Source organism: Lissotriton vulgaris, chromosome 6 (assembly GCF_964263255.1).
Source record: "Lissotriton vulgaris chromosome 6, aLisVul1.2, whole genome shotgun sequence".
NCBI lineage: Eukaryota > Metazoa > Chordata > Amphibia > Caudata > Salamandridae > Lissotriton > Lissotriton vulgaris.
In genome coordinates this window covers 42,338,767-42,359,803 of record NC_141694.1, presented here as the reverse complement: position 1 = coordinate 42,359,803, position 21,037 = coordinate 42,338,767, and positions in this window count along the sequence as shown.

Genomic DNA, 21,037 nt, shown 5'->3' with positions numbered 1-21,037 from the left:
TAGTGTTAAACGGCACACTTCCTAGATTGTGTTCCAATTTCAAGGCACAACTTGTACCCTAGCTCACCACACGGCTTCACCGCCGTTATCCGTGTAAGTGTGACTCCTCCACGCTGTTTTGCTTCCAACGCGGCTCCTTTCCAGCGCGGCTCCCCGGCGCTGCTCTCTGTCTCCTACAGTCAGCGCGGCTCCTTTCCAGCGCGGATCCCCGTCGCTGCTTCCCGCTGATCCCAGCGTCCGCACTCCGGCAAAAGCGGGCGAGGAAGTAGCTTCCCGACTCTGTGTCAGTACAAAATCCCAGGGCAAACACAAGATTCCACGAGGCTCAGTCCCAGATACGAAGAACACAGGTGACAAGCACCGCGGCAAGCGCGGAGAGGAAATAAATAGAAAACGGACATGAATAGGTAGAGACAGGGTAAAGGGACTTCAGCAAGCATTCTGGGATCTGTAGTCCCACTATCTAGCTTGAAACGTGACAGAACCCCCCCTCAACGACCGACGTCTCGGCGGTCCACCAGGCTTCGTAGGGAATCTAGCGTGGAAACGCCTTATCAACCCAGGACAGTGCAAGTTACCAAGAGGTTCCCAAGAACGCTCCTCAGGGCCATACTCCTTCCAATCAATCAAATATTGTAAGGTTCCCCGCACCCTTCTGGAATCCAGGACAGCTTTGACTTCATACTCAACATCCCCCTCCACCGTCACAGGCGGAGGTTTGGCCACAGCTCTTGTCCCTTGAATGTATGGTTTCAGTAAGGACACATGGAAAACGGGATGAATGTGCCAAGAAGAAGGAAGCTGTAATTTCATGGCTACTGGATTGATCACAGCAACAATGGGATACGGACCCACGAACTTAGGTTGTAAACGTGTGTTGCCCTTCAACCTCAAATATTTAGTACTCAACCATACCTTGTCACCCACTACATAGCAAGGTTCTGGGGTTCTCTTTCGGTCTGCCTGCAATTTGTCACGGTTTCTGGCTGCCTCCAATTGCTCTTTGGCAGACTGCAAAACGGCCTGAAGGTGGGCATGATGTTGTTGTATGGAGGGATGAGAGGAAGGGCATAACTGATCAAATGGCAAAGAATTGGGGTGATACCCAGTGAGGCAAAAGAAAGGAGAGCATCCTAACGAAGAGTGAGTTGTGTTATTATAGGCAAACTCAGCCATCCACAACAACGTCCTCCACTCTTCCTCCTGTTGTAATGTGAAGCACCTTAAATACTGCTCTAGCGTCTGATTCAGTCTTTCTGTTTTACCATCCGTCTGCGGATGGTAACTCGTGGATAGTCTAGCATCTATTTGCATCACTTCACACAATGCTTTCCAGAACTTTGATGTGAACTGAGTGCCTCTATCTGTTATGAGAACAGAGGGAAGTCCATGCAACCGAACTACATTCTGTAGAAATACTATAGCTAATTCACCTGAGGTGGGTAATTTGGGTAATGCAATAAAATGACCCATTTTGGTGAGATGGTCCACCACCACTAGGATAGTGTTGTTGCCGAAACTGATAGGCATTTCTACTATGAAGTCCATTGAAACTGTATGCCATGGATAGGGAGGAACAGGTATAGAACGCAACAATCCAATGCTTCGTTGATGTTGGGCTTTAGCCTGAATACATATGGGACACTTGGTAACGTATTCTTCAATGTCTTTCCGCATGGTTTCCCACCAAAAGTACCTGGAGGTCGTCTGGAAAGTCTTAAAAATACCTGGATGTCCACTCAAAGACGAGTCATGGGTCCATCGAAGGACTAAACCTTGTACTTCATGGTCTGGTAGGAACAACTGATTGTTTCTGAAGAGGAGTTTATCTTTCTTCTGCCGTTGCAGTGGCTCCTTGGCTAACCAGGCTTGTGCGTCTACAAGGTTGCTTTTATCTTCGACTAGTTTCAGGAAATCCGCTGGACCGACAATTGCTGCTACTGTTGGAGTGAAAGATGCTCTGTGTAAAAGATAGGGGGGATCCTCCATCTCTGAAGACTGGTTCCTTAGCAAGGATTCAGGTCTTGATAAAGCATCCGCTTTGCCATTTTGTGGGCCAGGTCGATACTTGATGATGAAGTCAAAGTCAGAGAAAAACAGCGACCACCGCAATTGACGAGGTGTTAAAGCTTTTGCACTCTTCAGGAAGAGGAGGTTTCTGTGATCCGTAAAGATTTCCATGGTGTGTCTTGCCCCCAACAAATGATGTCTCCATTCTTCGCATGCACGCTTGATCGCCAATAGCTCCTTATCAGTTATGCTGTAATTAACCTCACTAGCAGACAACTTTCTGGAGAAATAGGCTACTGGGTGCAGCTGGCCTGTATCTGGATTCCGCTGGGATAATATCCCACCAATAGCAAAATACGATGCATCTGTTTCTAACACAAATGGCTGACTGGCATCTGGATGCCGTAAGATGGGCGCCGAAATAAAACATGTTTTCAGAGTTTGAAAAGCCTGTTCTGCAGCTTCAGTCCACTTAAATGTAGCTCCTTTCCTCAAGAGAAGGGTTAATGGCTGTATAATCCTGGAAAATCCTTGTATAAATCGACGATAAAAGTTAGCAAACCCAATGAAGCTTTGCAAAGATTTTACACTAGCTGGTGACTCCCATTGTGTGATGGCTTGAATCTTCTTGTGATCCATTTGCAATCCTTTAGGGCCGATGATGTATCCAAGGAATTCCACTTCAGTGGCGTGGAACAAACATTTCTCCAATTTGGCATATAATTTGTGTGGTTGTAAGCGTTCCAACACTTCTTTTACATGCCTAATATGATCCTCCTGTGTGGCAGAGTAGATGAGGATATCATCAATATACACTATGCATGACACATCCAATAAACCCCTCAGCACCTCATCCATTAAAAATTGAAATGCCGCCGGGGCATTGCACAAGCCGAAGGGCATCACCTGATATTCGTAGAGCCCATATTTAGTGCGGAATGCAGTCTTCCATTCGTCACCTCGACGAACCCGCACCAGATGGTATGCCCCCCGCAGATCAAGTTTGGTGAAGATCGTCGCATCCTTCAGCTGATCCAATAGCACTGGTATCAACGGAAGAGGGTATCTGTTCTTCCGGGTTACCCTGTTGATGGCTCTGTAGTCGATACAGGTTCGAAAAACCCCCTTCTTTCTTCGGGATAATGAATAGAGGAGATGATGCGGGAGACGTGGAGGGACGTATGAAACCGGAGGCTAAGAGCTTCTTTAAATACTCCTGAAGGTAAACATTTTCAGCCTCTGTGAGAGCGTATATTCTGCTACAGGGAATATTGGCCCCAGGTTCTAATTCGATCACACAATCATAATCCCGATGAGGGGGTAGTTTGCTGGCTTCTTTCTCATCGAAGACGTCTCGATACTGGCTATACACCTCAGGAAGAGAGGAGATGGCATTCACTTCGAGATGTATTCCTGCTCCGGCTAGGGTGCTTGCTGGGGTTTCCACGTGTATTGTCTCATGGATGTAAGGGAGAGAACAATGGTCCTTGCAGTACGTGGAACTCAAGGTGATCGTACGAGCAGCCCATTTAACAACAGGATCATGCAAAGTTAACCAGGGCATTCCCAATATTAGCTTGAACTGCGGGGCATCTATCAAATCAAATGCGATATATTCATGATGATTTTGTCCCACTCGCATCACCAACTGACTTGTATGGTAACACACCGGCCCAGAAGTTAGGTCAGACCCATCAACTGCCTTCACCGCTTCAGGGGTCTCTTTTTGGATACACGGAATACCAAGTCTCTTGGCATATTGCAGATCAATGAAGTTTCCTGTTGCTCCGCTATCCAACATGGCATGCACCATCACAGGTTGACCACCTGGCCATTGTATAGTAACACAGACATTCATGTGGGGGACAGCTGGCTGCATAGTATTGGCTACGGCATGGTAGACCTCTTGTTCGGTGTCTGGGCTCAAGCAAGGGGTCTGGGACTCGCTTGAGCATTCTCGTTTCCCGCCACATTAAGAGGATGTTCCACCACAGAAAGAGAACGGGTACCTTTGGTCTTTGCTCTACATTCTCTAATGAAGTGTCCAGATTTCCCACAGTACATGCAGAGTTTTAGAGTTCGTCTGCGAGTACGCTCCTCTGCAGATAAGGGCCCTCTTACACCTCCGATTTGCATTGGTTCAGGGGTATCGGAGGTTGTAGCGCTTTCTGCCGCAGCTTTAGGTTTGACCATGGGAAACCGGAATTCATACCGATGTTTGTTGCCTCTGCGTTCTTGTAAGCGATGGTCCAGCTGAACAGTGAGGTCAATAAGTTCTTCACAGGTAGTGGGCAACGTAACTACCTGCGCCAATACATCCTTTAACTCTCCTCGCAATCCTTGGTAGAACAAGGAGATTCTCTTTGAGGTTGGCCAATCAGTTTTGACAACAAGACGATTAAAATTGGTAATATAAGACAACAAGTCTTGGGATCCTTGTTTCAATGTAATCAACTCTCTGTCTAATGACAACATATGCGCCTTACGATCAAACAATTTACGCATCTCATCGCAAAACCCCTCAAAGTCATCTAATACAGGATCTTTCCTTTCAATGAGCGGGAACGACCAACTAGCTGCGTTACCCCCCAAATATGACAACATAAAGGCTGTTTTGGAATGATCATCAGGGAATACCGTTGGCTTACATAAAAAATGTAACCTACACTGACCCAGGAAGGTACCAAATTTCTTAGGGTCCCCCAAAAACCTTTCTGGAGGCGCCAGAGGCAATTGAATTGGTTGCACTACTTGAATGGTAGAAGGGCCTGGCCCACCTCCCTGTACCGTGGGGTTCTGAGTGTGTGTCGGAGGTTGGAAAGTAGCTTCTTTAATGTAATGAGCTCCTCTTGAACCAGCAGGACTGGTACGTGCCATTCCCGCTACTTCCTGACGTAGAGTTCCCATCTCCTTTCTCATTTCATGATTTTCCCCTCTAACGGCATCTACCTCCACCCGTAAAGCGTTAAGGGCTTCCAACATAGATGCTAAGATATTCTCAGTCTCCATCGCTCAGGCTGTAGTAGAACGTGGGCTTGTCACTCTGTCACGATTAGCCAGACTGACTAACCTGGATATCCAGTACAGCAGGAGCGAGGTCGAAGTGAACTTCCTTCCACCCTAGACTCGGTACCACAGACAAGCGTAAGCTTAACACTTGCCTATAGGACCCGGTCCAGGGAAGGGGAAAAGTGGATAAATAAAATATAAAGATGTGGCAGCCAGAAACCATCTACAGGATTTTGACAACAGGAGAAAACGCCAAACGTTGCGGTTGTAGATAGGTACCTGCACAGGGATACAAAAGCAAGACAGTTACCTATCGCCCTCCCCTTCTTTCTCTTTCTCTGTATTATATAGCAGGACTGGCACTTACTCAATAAGGCTTCCACTCTAGCGTAATGAAAAAGAAGACGAAATAGTAAAAATAAAGGAAAAGAAAAGAAGAAAGGATCTGCCCAGAATCATTTTATCAGGGAAGAAGCAAAAGGCTTCTAAAGTACTCATCAGCGATGTCACCGTCTGGTGTAGTAAACCATATAATCATGGATCCAATGGGATGATTCCAAAAGTCATACACAAAATGATGCACGTTTAAAGGGTTCTGAATCCGAGCCACTCAATGGCTCAATACTTCCACAAAATGTTCAGCAAGGTACCATTGCCACTAAAACAACAGAGGTCAAAAAACAGTTGTGCAAAATAAACAGAAGAGATTCAAAAACCACTCTTCTATGCTAGCAACCGCTAGAAAGTACACACGGTCTAAGGTAGGTCACTAGAGTCATATAGTGTTAAACGGCACACTTCCTAGATTGTGTTCCAATTTCAAGGCACAACTTGTACCCTAGCTCACCACACGGCTTCACCGCCGTTATCCGTGTATGTGTGACTCCTCCACGCTGTTTTGCTTCCAACGCGGCTCCTTTCCAGCGCGGCTCCCCGACGCTGCTCTCTGTCTCCTACAGTCAGCGCGGCTCCTTTCCAGCGCGGATCCCCGACGCTGCTTCCCGCTGATCCCAGCGTCCGCACTCCGGCAAAAGCGGGCGAGGAAGTAGCTTCCCGACTCTGTGTCAGTACAAAATCCCAGGGCAAACACAAGATTCCACGAGGCTCAGTCCCAGATACGAAGAACACAGGGGACAAGCACCGCGGCAAGCGCGGAGAGGAAATAAATAGAAAACGGACATGAATAGGTAGAGACAGGGTAAAGGGACTTCAGCAAGCATTCTGGGATCTGTAGTCCCACTATCTAGCTTGAAACGTGACACTGCATTTCCGGCAGATGAAGGGTCCGTGGGTACGCTTCGGGCGGCCAGGAAGCAGGTGTGTGATCGTACAGTGTTGAGTGCGTGGAGGGTGCTGGCCTCGTAGCGGAGTCGGGCGTCACGCATCCGCGGAGGCCAGGGGGGCTGGCACTGGGCGCTGTCCAGGCGGGGACAGGCGCAGAGGGGCTTGTCCTAGGTTACACCTTCTTTTTTTTATATAGGACAATGTATTTCTGTCTGTTCACTGATTCACTAGTATACAGACCGCCTCGTTCGCCTTAACTCTATCCCCCTGTTTTGTCTTGTCCCCTGTGGGTTACTGGTTGTACCCACTGTGTAAAAAATTCTTGTGTGTTTTTGCAACTTACTTAAATTAAAAATCCTGTCTGGCTAGGTTACACCTTCGCTTTTGTGGGGTGGATCTGCACACCTGTAATCACTTGTGAAGATAGATTGTGTGGATTTTTAAGAAATCTTCGCGTGCTTACTAGTGTGAGGGTTGTGTGCCTAACTCCCTCCTAAATAACAATCATTCAAATATTAGCCAAGGGAAACCCCGGGCTGCTAGAAGCACAGCTACTGGGCATTCAGCCTCTTTAAATTAAATGGAGTTTTAGCACATTTATTCAGATTTCAAAATTTTTCTTTTAATTCTTGAAAATATCATATTTAACTCGTGAACATTGGTCATAGAAAAAACGTGTACTTAAGTTTCAAAGAGCATTCATAATCAATGTCAAACAATGAACATCTGAAAATATTAACAGGACATATTTTCAATACATCTAAAAAAATGTAAACAGTTCATCAATGCTAAATATTCAAAAAAAATAATAGCCAACATCCCAATGCATTTCGGGTTACAAGCAGAACCCTTCTTCAGGGGATAAATTATATGCGATCAAAAGTTCAATCTTCTTTCAATGATTGGTCTCTCAAAGTGCAAATTCTTCAGGATCTACAAAACAACAGCATACCAAACTTTATTGAGTTGTTTCATATGTGCAATTTTTTCAAAGAGAGGATTCTGGAGTGAACACTGAGGGGAAAAGCCAAAGTACGCGCCACCAAGAGTTGACACCCGTGTCTTACAAAGCAATTAAAAAGCAATTAAAAAGTGTGAGGTACTAAAATAGCGTGCCGACTTGTTCATAAGAAAGGATGAAATCAGACATGCTTCTCTATCGATAGTGTTAAATCGGAACCCAAAGGTGACATCGAAAACTCATGCTAGTGACAAATTCACCGACTAACTTCCAGTATTCTAATGTCTGCCCTAGAACAGAAAAACTCCACTACAATGTAAAAAAGTACATACACTAGTCCGAACTGCCTCACGTTCATCAGGTAACTTATCCAACGTGAATAACCCTTTCTGTGCAAGAACCTAAATAACAAAATGATAAGAACCTCTTACAATTACGGAGTAATGTGCAGAAAATACCCGCTAGGGTCTAACTGTAGACAAGTCTTACCGCCAACTTGGAGACAAGTAAACGCGCTGCTCACCAAGGTCGCCCAGCAGCAATCTGTATGTTTAAGAAAAACTCGTGATGAGTTTAAATCTGGAGGACAGCCGTCCTACCCAAACGTAACTGTTGGTTTTGTGTTAAAATACTAACCTACCACCTCCTGCAACGGCGTCCTGAATGAGTTTATCGGTGCGAGTCCGCCCTGCCGATCACGTGGTGCGGAACTCGTCCGGTGGTTACTACCTTAGTCGACACAAAGGAGAGACTGTAATCACTCGACTTTGTAGGTCCTCACTAGTCATGGCGGATGTAGTGCGCCGGCAGCCTTAACGTTAATGTGAATAAGTTTATGTGGAGTAAGCAAAAAACCGGGTTGAGGTCTACTTAAAATCTCTAGTACTTAGTTTCAGTATCCCAAGTTAAAATAGACGGAATGGAGGTGAAGTACGCTCGTATGTGATATTGTGCATGTATATATGGTGAAATAGTCTCAAAGGTCACCTGTGTCATTATGTCGTGGACTCTAACTATGTTCCTACAATGAAAGAAAAGATATCTGAGGTGAAAAAGAACACAAACTAATATATAACACAATAAAATCATATATAAGAAGGTTAAAATACAGGGTCAGCTTGAAAGAAGAAAAGAAAAAAGGGAGTGTCAAGACTCAGTGTTCCCCCTTACAATCTAAAATGCGTCATCATGTGAGGTTTTAGAGAAAGCACAAAAGTTCATAATGATCATTTAAACCATTTGGATTAATAGTTCCTAAGAATTTTATCCAATGTGTTTCCCTTCTCGCTAGAAGTGTGTGCAAATCCAATCCTGGGGAACGTTCTATGCGTTCTAAGACTGTGTACCTGAGTTGGGGAATTGTGTGATTGGCTTCTACCCAGTGTCTGGCCAATGGTGAGGTTGTAGTGTGATTCCTAATTCGACTTTACTGCTCTACTATTCGAGTCTTTATTTTTCGACTTGTACGTCCCACGTAGACTAGTCCACAGGGACACTTAATCGCGTATACAATACAAAGAGCGAGGTTACCCAGACCAAATACTCAGTGAAGCTGCTCTTATCACGTCAAGAAAAACTCGCGATGAACTTTTGACACCTAAAGAGAAAGTACCCACGCACCGTGAGGTATTTGTTCTCAAGAACTCTACGCAAGCCACACAGATCAAGACAATAATCAGGAAGCGTTGGGAACTTATTGAAAGTGAACCTGATTTTACAGCAGTATTTCAAGGCAGTCCCCTTTTCGCACACACTAGAACCAAGAATTTAAGGGAATTTTTGAAACCTCAAAAGCGAACAGCCAGACAAAGAGAGAGGGGCATGATGAAATGCTATAACTGCGGACAGTGTGGGAGCGTTATCACAGGTGATCAATTTACTCACCCACACTCAGGAGTGAGCATCAAACTAAGACACAATGCAGACTGCAACACGGAAGGAGTTGTATACGCGATTAAGTGTCCCTGTGGACTAGTCTACGTGGGACGTACAAGTCGAAAAATAAAGACTCGAATAATAGAGCACAAAAGTCGAATTAGGAATCACACTACAACCTCACCATTGGCCAGACACTGGGTAGAAGCCAATCACACAATTCCCCAACTCAGGTACACAGTCTTAGAACGCATAGAACGTTCCCCAGGATTGGATTTGCACACACTTCTAGCGAGAAGGGAAACACATTGGATAAAATTCTTAGGAACTATTAATCCAAATGGTTTAAATGATCATTATGAACTTTTGTGCTTTCTCTAAAACCTCACATGATGACGCATTTTAGATTGTAAGGGGGAACACTGAGTCTTGACACTCCCTTTTTTCTTTTCTTCTTTCAAGCTGACCCTGTATTTTAACCTTCTTATATATGATTTTATTGTGTTATATATTAGTTTGTGTTCTTTTTCACCTCAGATATCTTTTCTTTCATTGTAGGAACATAGTTAGAGTCCACGACATAATGACACAGGTGACCTTTGAGACTATTTCACCATATATACATGCACAATATCACATACGAGCGTACTTCACCTCCATTCCGTCTATTTTAACTTGGGATACTGAAACTAAGTACTAGAGATTTTAAGTAGACCTCAACCCGGTTTTTTGCTTACTCCACATAAACTTATTCACATTAACGTTAAGGCTGCCGGCGCACTACATCCGCCATGACTAGTGAGGACCTACAAAGTTGAGTGATTACAGTCTCTCCTTTGTGTCGACTAAGGTAGTAACCACCGGACGAGTTCCGCACCACGTGATCGGCAGGGCGGACTCGCACCGATAAACTCATTCAGGACGCCGTTGCAGGAGGTGGTAGGTTAGTATTTTAACACAAAACCAACAGTTACGTTTGGGTAGGACGGCTGTCCTCCAGATTTAAACTCATCACGAGTTTTTCTTAAACATACAGATTGCTGCTGGGCGACCTTGGTGAGCAGCGCGTTTACTTGTCTCCAAGTTGGCGGTAAGACTTGTCTACAGTTAGACCCTAGCGGGTATTTTCTGCACATTACTCCGTAATTGTAAGAGGTTCTTATCATTTTGTTATTTAGGTTCTTGCACAGAAAGGGTTATTCACGTTGGATAAGTTACCTGATGAACGTGAGGCAGTTCGGACTAGTGTATGTACTTTTTTACATTGTAGTGGAGTTTTTCTGTTCTAGGGCAGACATTAGAATACTGGAAGTTAGTCGGTGAATTTGTCACTAGCATGAGTTTTCGATGTCACCTTTGGGTTCCGATTTAACACTATCGATAGAGAAGCATGTCTGATTTCATCCTTTCTTATGAACAAGTCGGCACGCTATTTTAGTACCTCACACTTTTTAATTGCTTTTTAATTGCTTTGTAAGACACGGGTGTCAACTCTTGGTGGCGCGTACTTTGGCTTTTCCCCTCAGTGTTCACTCCAGAATCCTCTCTTTGAAAAAATTGCACATATGAAACAACTCAATAAAGTTTGGTATGCTGTTGTTTTGTAGATCCTGAAGAATTTGCACTTTGAGAGACCAATCATTGAAAGAAGATTGAACTTTTGATCGCATATAATTTATCCCCTGAAGAAGGGTTCTGCTTGTAACCCGAAATGCATTGGGATGTTGGCTATTATTTTTTTTGAATATTTAGCATTGATGAACTGTTTACATTTTTTTAGATGTATTGAAAATATGTCCTGTTAATATTTTCAGATGTTCATTGTTTGACATTGATTATGAATGCTCTTTGAAACTTAAGTACACGTTTTTTCTATGACCAATGTTCACGAGTTAAATATGATATTTTCAAGAATTAAAAGAAAAATTTTGAAATCTGAATAAATGTGCTAAAACTCCATTTAATTTAAAGAGGCTGAATGCCCAGTAGCTGTGCTTCTAGCAGCCCGGGGTTTCCCTAGGTTACACCTTCGGCATGCCAGCAGCGCGCCTGCTCCATATGAGGGGAGGTGGGAGGGAAGAGTAGCTGGGAGGCGAGAGTGGGGTGGCGAATGGGAGAGCAGGGGGACGGGGCCGCAGGTGGCGATCTGGCACCCTAATAGAAACCCCAATAAAAATGTGTGACGTAGATACCCTTTACCCAGGGCTTTATGTGGGATGAAAAAACTGGAGGGGGGGTGTCTAAAAGGGGCGCAGCTGATGTAATAAGGGTGTGGCTCAAATCACGTAAGCTAAAAATCTGTGCTTAGCATAGTGTGCAGACTGTTATTTTGCTGCTTCTGTCATTGTATCCAGATAAATAATATAACAAGTAGCATTACACCTACAACACCCAGGACTATTGGCTTTATCAATGGTTCTTAGTTACTTAAGAAATATATGCAACAACTATGGCTTTGTTGTATAGAATATTGAAAATGCTTCAGTTTTGAAATGATGAGGCTGTGAAACAACTATAACAATTCTCTTTGAAGTTACCTCAAAGGCAGTGAAGGATGGCACTGCTGCAGAGTTAAGATTTATTTTCACCCTGAGGGTGAAGGCAAAAATAGAGAGCCCAATAGGGACCCATCTCAGCGCCTGCATTTCAGAAATGCTGGTGCTGAGCACTGGCAGGACCCAGCCCACTTAAACCCTGCACTGACCCCTTATCTCCACCACTTGCCCATTGATACTCCTGAGAGAAAATGTAAAACCCGCTCCTTAAAGTATGTTTCACCATTTTAGGCACTCCTGTTGCTTACAGTGTCATATATGTAAACTGTCCAGTGGCATGAGAGTGACTCTCGGCCAATCAGAGGACACTAAGAGCCATATTCATCATAGAAAAAGGAAAGTTCCAAGTCCCAGCATGTTGGTGAAACATCAGGGCTGGCAGTGAAAGTCAGCCCTACGATATGAGGGCATGTCACAAGCGGGCTGCACCTCTGTGTATGTATAAACCAGGCTATTCTACATTTTTAGAATTATAATGCGGTATTTCTGGATGCCCTTACAAAGACGTGCGCAATTCATTGAATAGGCTTCATCGGGGTGGGTGCGAGGCGAACCAAGGCATCTACATCAATAGTCAATATTTTTTTTTCGAAACATAAAACTGTGTTTAAGAATAACAAGAATTGCTAGCATTGACCGAAATATTTGCATATAGAAGGATAACACTGCGCTTCGGATTTTAGCTGCGACCTCACGGGCCCATAAAAGCCCTCAAATAATTATAAGCCACCAGCATCACTTTTACTACGCACGGGTCAATAGTTTCCAATTCCCCTATATCCCTCATCTCCAGTCAATATACCCTCCGTCCATACATCACGGAGACAGCATATTTAGCAGCGGGGAGGGCGGAGAATAGAGGTTAACAACTTTTCAAACCTTCATCTCTCCCCAATCCCTCACGTCTCTTTCTGTAACGCCGCGTCTATGAGAGTGATTGGCGAGGGGAGAATCTGCTGAGCCGGACTCGTTCGCTCCGGCGAATCTTGCTTGTCACTCGCCCATTGAGTTTGTATTTATGAGTCCGGGCCGTCAGCACAAGGATCCGGGGGGACTGGGGAGGAAGGGCTGATGGCTCATTCCAAGGAGCCCGCCATTTCGCGGCACGGTGGGCAGGGCACGCTGGGAACACGGGCCTGTAATTAGCATCAGTAAGCCAAGGAATTAAGGGGATGTCGAAAAAATAATATGGACAAAAAGAAGCATGCGTAACTCGGGAGGGAAGCTGTTAAGGCGATCAGGTGGGAATATGAGCAGTGCACACTTGTAATCTGTCAGAGTGCGCATGCGCAGCTCAATTGTCGTCATAGAACCCCAGTCATTGTCGAGTCCTATCTCGGGGACAGGCTGCTGCCCAGCCACCAGTAACCAGCTCCGGTCCTGACTTCATGGTTCAAAAGTGCGTAAAATGTTGATAAATAGGTCCCCTAAAAACACAATTCATTAAATTTTCAAAAATAAATTCTATTCTTTTCTAAGGTTCTTGTAACCTGCAGAAGTGTGGCTCAATGGTTAGAGCGGCAGACCCTGATGCAGAGGCTCAATTTCCCCGGACCTGATAATTCTCGCCTCTGTGCCTATTCTAATCATGGGCCCCACTCTGTGACTCCACAACGGCCCCAACAGCGCTAGGATGCCTGGCTTCACCTTGGGGGTGCCCAGGAGTGGGCACTTCACAGGAAAAGGCCAGGAAGGGTTCCACAGCGGTATGTGCACAGCGCCTTGACACCCCTTCGGGGGTGATACGTGCGCTATATGAAAAACACTAGCAGCCCGTCCCGACGTTGTCCGGGTATGAATTGCTGCCGGCCAGTAGTATATTGTTTTGTAGGATTTCGTTTTGATAGCATTTCTTTCATGAGGCCTGTCTAGATACAGGTTCAGATCACCAATAACGCTAAAATTAGCCGCTCTCATTGCCAAGGAGCTGACTGTATCGATGAGTGCTGCGCTAAACTCTTTAGATGGTTCTGGCAGGGGGTATACCAATAGCCCTGACATGGTTTAGCTAGCGTTAAAAGAAATCCCAAAGCGCACACACTCACAGCCTCCCAGAGTCTCTTTGACAAAGGTGCAGGTGTAGCAGGATTTAAAGACAACTGCAATACCGCCCCCACTTGACTCTCTATTAAGAGTCACAATGCTGAAACCCTGGGGAAGCGCCAAACCTTGCTCAGCCACCATGTCAGCTGACAGCCATGTCTCTGTTAGAAAAAGAACATTGGGTTATTCAAAACATAGCACCAGTAAAATCACACATTAAACCACAACAAAGGTCAGCTAAAAAAAAATTAAATGCCAAAGTGAGGAATAAAAACACGCAGTCTCACCAATAGCTGCTGCGCGTCCACGGTCTCAGCATGTTTAAATAGTGGAGATCGAAGGACCGGAACCGCCCCCACTGACCCTGGAAGTGCCTCACCCGTTGAGAGAGCAGAGAAGTGAAGGTAACCGCCCTCCAAGCAAAGGGCACACAGCCGCAGTGGACCGGAGCGGGGAACACCACACCAGCAGATGAGAGGCGATCGGGTACAAGTTTAAAACATAGCGCCAGTAAAATTGCACATTAGACAAACCATACACTCGCCTCAGTTGGCTCCTTGTCCTTAGTTACACACAATAGCAACTGATAATGAATAAGGACAAAGAAGGGAATTGGATCCTACTGTACAAGATATTTTCTCTTAACCTCTTAAATATCCAGAGATATTGGATTAGATACCTCACTCACTTATTGTGACATGCTTCATCATCAGCACCTATCCACATTCTGGTAGGATGATACCACCAGGGCGGACTCAACCATAGAAGGAATGGGAGTTCTTAAATTAGGTCAAGCTGGGCAAGCAGGGATCCAGAAGAGAGATAAGGGGATCACAGTGAGTAGGACTGGAGCCCTTTGGTAATCTTTTGATGCACATATCACTGAGTCTGACATCCAAGTGTGAACCTCTTGTCAATACCATGTCCTCTATTTGGGGCTATCAAGATTCAAGACTGTCCTGTTGGGAGAGACTGGCCTCCGAAAGATGAGCACAAGAAAGAAGTGGCCACTTCATAGTGGGCAAATCCCAGAAGACAAACCTTAAAGGCAGAAACACAAAATCACAAGTGTGTCTGGAAATGGAGTATCTAAAGGTGAGCTCTAGATTCCCAAACTGTCAAAATGAAGCTGTACATCAGTGTGGAGAAGTTCAGCATGAGTTCTATCTGTTGTGACCAGGACTGGGAGTTAAGGGTCAGCCAGTCTCCCTTGCTGGGTAAGCAGGCATCACCTGGGAGAATCATGAAAACTTGCCTAGCTTCTGCCTGACCCAAAACCAGTGGGCCCGGTAAGCAGAATGAGATTGCCTGGAGAAGCTGAGGTCCAGTAGGGGTTCTAACAAGAGGATGCAGTGAGCAGAGTGTGAGATTCTGGCTTTTAGAGAACAGTGTGCTAATTGGGTCATCTGCACTTGTGTGCTGTATGAGCCCTGTATGTAAATTGGGGACGTTCAGAGGACTAGAGTGCTGCACTGATTGGGCCGCTAACCTGTGTATGTTGTTTGGCCCCCTGATGCCAGGAGGGGGATGAAAAGGGTAATGCTCTGATGCAGTACTGTCGCAAAGGAAAAGCCATTATCCTGGGTAGTGCTGGGACCGAAAGAGGGATGCCACCTTATTGATGCTAATAAGTGATCCTCGGGTGAATAAAAGGTAAGGGCTGCCACTCTGGACACTGTGAAAACCCCCTGCATGTCAGAAGGGGGCTGTAGTCCAGGAAAAGGGCCTTTGCCCTACGACAGTGTGTAGTTGTAATCATCAAGAGTGTTGGGCCCTGTGAAGTTGGAACCATGGGGCATATTATCAAGGTCCGGTGTTAAAATTATCGCCGTTTTATCGGCAGGAAACTGCTGATAAAACGGCGATAATGGGCTTGATAATGCACCCTTGTTAATTCCCATAGAAGCCCATGTTTTGGTGTTAACTTGGGCTTCTTTGGGAATTAACAAGAGCGTATTGTCAAGCCCATTATCGCCGTTTTATCTGCAGTTTTCTGCCGATAAAACAGCAATAATTTTAACACCGGTCCTTGATAATATGCCCCCAAGTTTCACCTGCCTGTGTCCGCAAGCACCCACGATGAAGAAGTAGACTTACTGACAGATCAGAGGAGCGACATGGACGTCTCACACCGCAGCCACAGATTTCAGAGTTCTGTGCACTGCTGGGTCGAGAACGCAAGCCCTGTAACTTTGGACTGCATCCTTTTGAGTCTGGGCAAGACTGACATTGGCCCAACTTGTTCTGACTGACACTACCGGGCATGGGGACATGTGGACTTTTGTGAAAATCCCTCGTAGAAGTTCTAAGACTTGAAATCACTTGCGGTGCCTCGCTTAGATGTTGGTTGGACAAACAGAATAATTAGGAACTGGTTTAACTACAGGACAAGACCTGACATAAGACAGCAATAACTATAGATAAACACTGTGCATGGTACAAAAATATATAATAATTAAAGTAAGGAGGTTCTTTTGTAGTTAAAATACAAACATTTTTGTTTTGTTTTGTGTTTTTTAAATGTAACATTTAGCCATGTTTTTAAATCATAACGAACAGTGTGTGTAAATAGCTTCCATGCAGTTCCCAAACAATGAATTTCTCTGAAATGTATTGAACTGTACTGTATATTACTTTGTATATGTAGATTAACCATCACATGTATAGTGGAGGCATACACATAGAAAAACATAGAAAAACACAAAACAAAACAAAAATGTTTGTATTGTAACTACAAAAGAACCTCCTTACTTTAATTAATAAAATAAAACTTATATATTTTTGTACCATGCGCAGTGTTTATCTATAGTTATTGCTGTCTTATGTCAGGTCTTGTCCTTTAGTTAAACCAGTTCCTAATTATTCTGTTTGTCCAACCACTGTATTTATCCCGAATTAGGAACTCTAGTCGGGGATACCCCCTCCTTTCTTGCATATATCCTCGCTTAGATGTTGCCATATGTGAATGGATAATAACCAACACCCGTGGATGGGGAAGTAGGACTGGAAAGCTGACCCCGGTACTGATATTGGGCCGACCGTAGGAAGACGATTTGCAGCGTGTTGTATTGTACTTTGTGCTATTAGATAAATACAACTTTTTACATTAAAGCAAGTATTTGACTGGACTTTAGTCTATACTTGGCTTACACCTACCTCCTCCCCAAGAAGCCTTGGACTGCTTGACCCACGCTACCAAAAGAGAGTCAGTTGTGGAAGGGGTACTTGGCCAAGTTGCTCAGAGCCAATAGTAGGACTAACTCCAGGACATCAGAAGAAAAAAACCAACCACCACGATTGGACCCAGTAGCTCCTATTTGCCTCTTGGCCCTTCGAAAAAGGTTCTGATAGTGACTCTGCACCCCATCAACTTGAAATATATTTAAATCCACACCCAGTAAAACATGAACACTCCAACTGACATTATTGCCTTATCATCTATCTTCCAACTCCTTTTAACATGTTTGGCTTCCTACCACCGAAGATCATTTTGGGCTTCCCCAGAAGGACTTGTATCCATCAGACAAAACGACTCTAACTGTAGGCTTTAGCAGGGCTACTCTTTACCCCAGTGGAGCACTTGGTACCTCCCACAGGCTGGTTGTTCACATAATCACTAGGCACTTCTTGCCACAGCCAAGCAACCTCTTGATTCAATTAGCTTGGCCTGATTGTCTGTGCACTACAGACCACTTAACTTCTTCTGAATGCAACCTTTTCTGTGCCCAGGGTAAAACACATTAATACACTAGCTAGATAGGCCAAATTTCACCTTCACACTCTAAAGAAAATTAAACTGCCTTTAGCTACCCAACTAAATATTGCACCCCATGTTTTGATAATTTTAGACCTGGGTATCAGCAATGCAAAGCCAGGCAGGTCCCCCTTTCTTTGTGCAGCACCAACGCAGAAATGTTGTCACATATATTTCCATCTACAGTGCTGATATAAACTCACAAAATCTCAAGTTAGTACATATGCTCCTGGCAGCAGGGCTGGAAAACGTAAAGAGACAATTGCTACCACTTGAAGAGAGCCCTTCGTGCTGAAGCCCAGCTGAACAATGGGCTGAAGATGCTTGCTAGGATCTTTCCCTCTGTCAGATAGGTCTACAAGTTTCTGCTTACCAACATCATCTTGAAAGTTTGCAACAAAGAACACTCCACAAAACCCAGATCTCTGGTGAGCAACATCTGCAGCAGCAAAATTACTTAGGACCGGAATGTGAAGGAAGCAGAGGACAAGATGTCCAGAGTGCCCTTCTGAAAGGACTGCTAGCAACACATCATCCTTCTGTAACTATCCTTGCATGACGGTCAATATCTGACCACCTATAAAGTCACAGACTGACTGTAAATTCTTGTCTTCTGATACCTATTACTGAATCCCTTATTTGTATCATATCCCTTCTTCTGTACCAGCCTTTTCCATTACTTTGCAGCCATCTTTGCTCTTTAAAAATACCACACATGCATAAAAAACATAATTCAATTATTCATTTGCAAAAACAGAAAAAATTACTAATATGAGCACAGCAGCTCAAAAACAGTTTACTTGATTCATGTAACAAAGGTTAGTCCCGAATATTGGGCCAGATGTACTAAAGATTGTGAGATCGCAAAAGCTGCAAATTACATATTCACTGGGGTGCCTTTTTACAAGCCCCTTGTGCCACTGATGTGTCACTTTATATGATGCTCCGGCGGCGCAGAGTGCAGACCCACATCAGCGAAGCCACGCAAAGCCACTTGGTGTGGCTTTTTATGGCCTTGTAGATATGGTGTAAGGCAACACAACGCAAGTCAACAAATTGCCTTATACAGTGTCAGGGAAGCGTTCCATAGGTGCTGCGGTGGGTGTTCCCACGCAACACCCATGGGTTTTGATGCATTCCTAGATTTACTAAGATCTGTAAACATGGGAATGCATCAAAACTGTACACTTTCCTAGAGCAGGCATAATGAGAAGAAGTATTTCTTCTAGTTCTTTCCTCTTTCTATGTGTGCTGCATCCTGCAGTACACATAGACAGGGCCGTACTGGCCGTAGCGGGAACCGGGCAATCCCCCGGTGCGCAGCATGGGTGGGGGTCAGTTTTGGGCCCCTGGGGGCCGTTTTTGTTACAGGGCCGTTTTTGCAGCATAGCTGCAAAATCGGCCCTGTAACAAAATCGGCCGAAAACCAGCCCTGGCAAAGCGCTCGGCGGCACCCACAACCTCCTGGGGGAAGGGGGGGGGGGGGGGGGGGGGGGCGGCCGAGCACTTTGCCTGGGCCGGTTTTGGAAAGAGGAAAACACCTCCATAGATTGATTTTATACAGGAAGGTGTCCCTCCATGCACAAAAACAATCCTGCCAACAACACAGACATCCTTACACCATGGTGCAAGGGTGTGTTGCAGGGACTCTGCACATATACAGAACTATGCACAGGAAAACTGGACCCCAGTGCATAGGGGCTATGCCTTCCTACCACCGCAGCACCCACAACCCCAGGACTGACTAGCTATTGTGCCTCACTCGCTCTCCTATACAGTTGCGAAGATGCAAAAGATTAGACACCCCGGAACACAACACTCAGTCCGCCTTCCACCATTCAAGTCAAAGGCCACTGAAGTCATCTGCGGCGTACCACAAGGATCTTCACTCAGCCCCACTCTCTTCAACGTATACATGAGCCCCCTTGCGGTCATCGCAGGCCAACACAACCTCAACATCATCTCCTACGCAGACGACACTCAACTGATCCTATCACTCACCAGAGACCCTAACACTGCCAAAACCAACCTGCATGAAGGAATGAAAGAAGTAGCAGAATGGATGAAGCACAGCCGTCTGAAACTGAACTCAGACAAAACAGAAGTCCTCATCCTAGGCACCTCCCCCTCCACCTGGGACGACTCTTGGTGGCCAGAGGCCCTCGGAAAAGCACCCATCCCGACGGACCACGCACGGAACTTGGGCGTCATCCTGGATTCCTCACTTTCGATGAACAGACAAGTCAACTGTATGCGGACGATGCAGTGCTGATAGCCCGCACTGGGGTAGGCCTACAGCATCTCCTGGACGCTTTTGGTAGCTTCATGGAGACGCTGGACCTCAAGGTCAACGCCTATAAATCACACACGATGGTAATGGGGCGTGAATGTAACAAAAAAAGACACAAAACATTTTTTTGCAGGGGAGTCCCTGTCACCAACGTGTCCACATTTCCATATCTGGGGGTAATATTTGACCAGAAAGGAACTTGGGGCCCTCAGATAAGAGCAAAAAGATTGGCGGTAATAAGATCTTCTTTAGCGGTATTGGGCTTTGCTGGGAAGCTAGGGGCTAGGCCCATGCAAGCTCTCTTGAAAATCTACAAGAGCAGACCAGTTGCCATAGCGGCTTATGGTTCCCAATTGTGGGGATACGTAAATCTTGATCTAATTCAGAGAGCAGAAAACAGATTCATTAGATCTCTGCTCTCAGTCCCGCAATCCACCCCAACGTATTCTATCCATAAGGAGGTGGGTTTGCCTTATCTGTCTGATACCCTGAGCCTTGCTCCGTTAACTTTGTGGCTGAAATTGTGGACAAATGATGACCTACCTCTGAACCACAAGATCTTGCACGATGTCTTATCCTTGGATAAACACACCAGTATCCCATGGTTGGCATACGTAGCGAAAACCCTTGCAGATCTGGGTCGCCCAGATGTTTTTTCATCTCCGGAAAATATTAGGAGACAGGATATAGTAAACATCAAAAAGTTATTTAGGGATAGGCAGGAAGCACGGAGGGAGGACCTCGAATTGCTGAAACCTGCAGTAAGGGCACATAACCTCCTGGTTTGTACATCCTCACTCGCCCCCTACCTGAACTTTGTCACATTCCCATATCACAGGTTTTTATTAACAAAGTTTCGATTTAATTTGATACATTTTTATCTAGGTTCATTTAAGACTTGGCAGAAGCCTGAGCAGGCCCCACCGTGCTGCTGTGACAACTTTTCGGTGCAGGATACTTTGCACTTTGTTATGTTTTGTAGTATATACCACGAGCAGAGAAAGAAATATTTGTTGCCTATTTTGAAAAAAGCTGGTTTTGTCCAAGTAAGACCAGCCCTGCTCTTTCTACAACTCCTACCTAACATACATATTACTTTTTGCATGGCAAACTTTCTGGTAGCCGCAATGCGGGCGAAATCTGTCAGCCAAAGCCTACCTTAAATCTTTTTTAGTCGTTTTAGGATGTTTATGTGCTAGATCTGTATAGAAATATTTTATCCATGTTTAAAATTTTCTTCCTGTTTGTTTATTAGG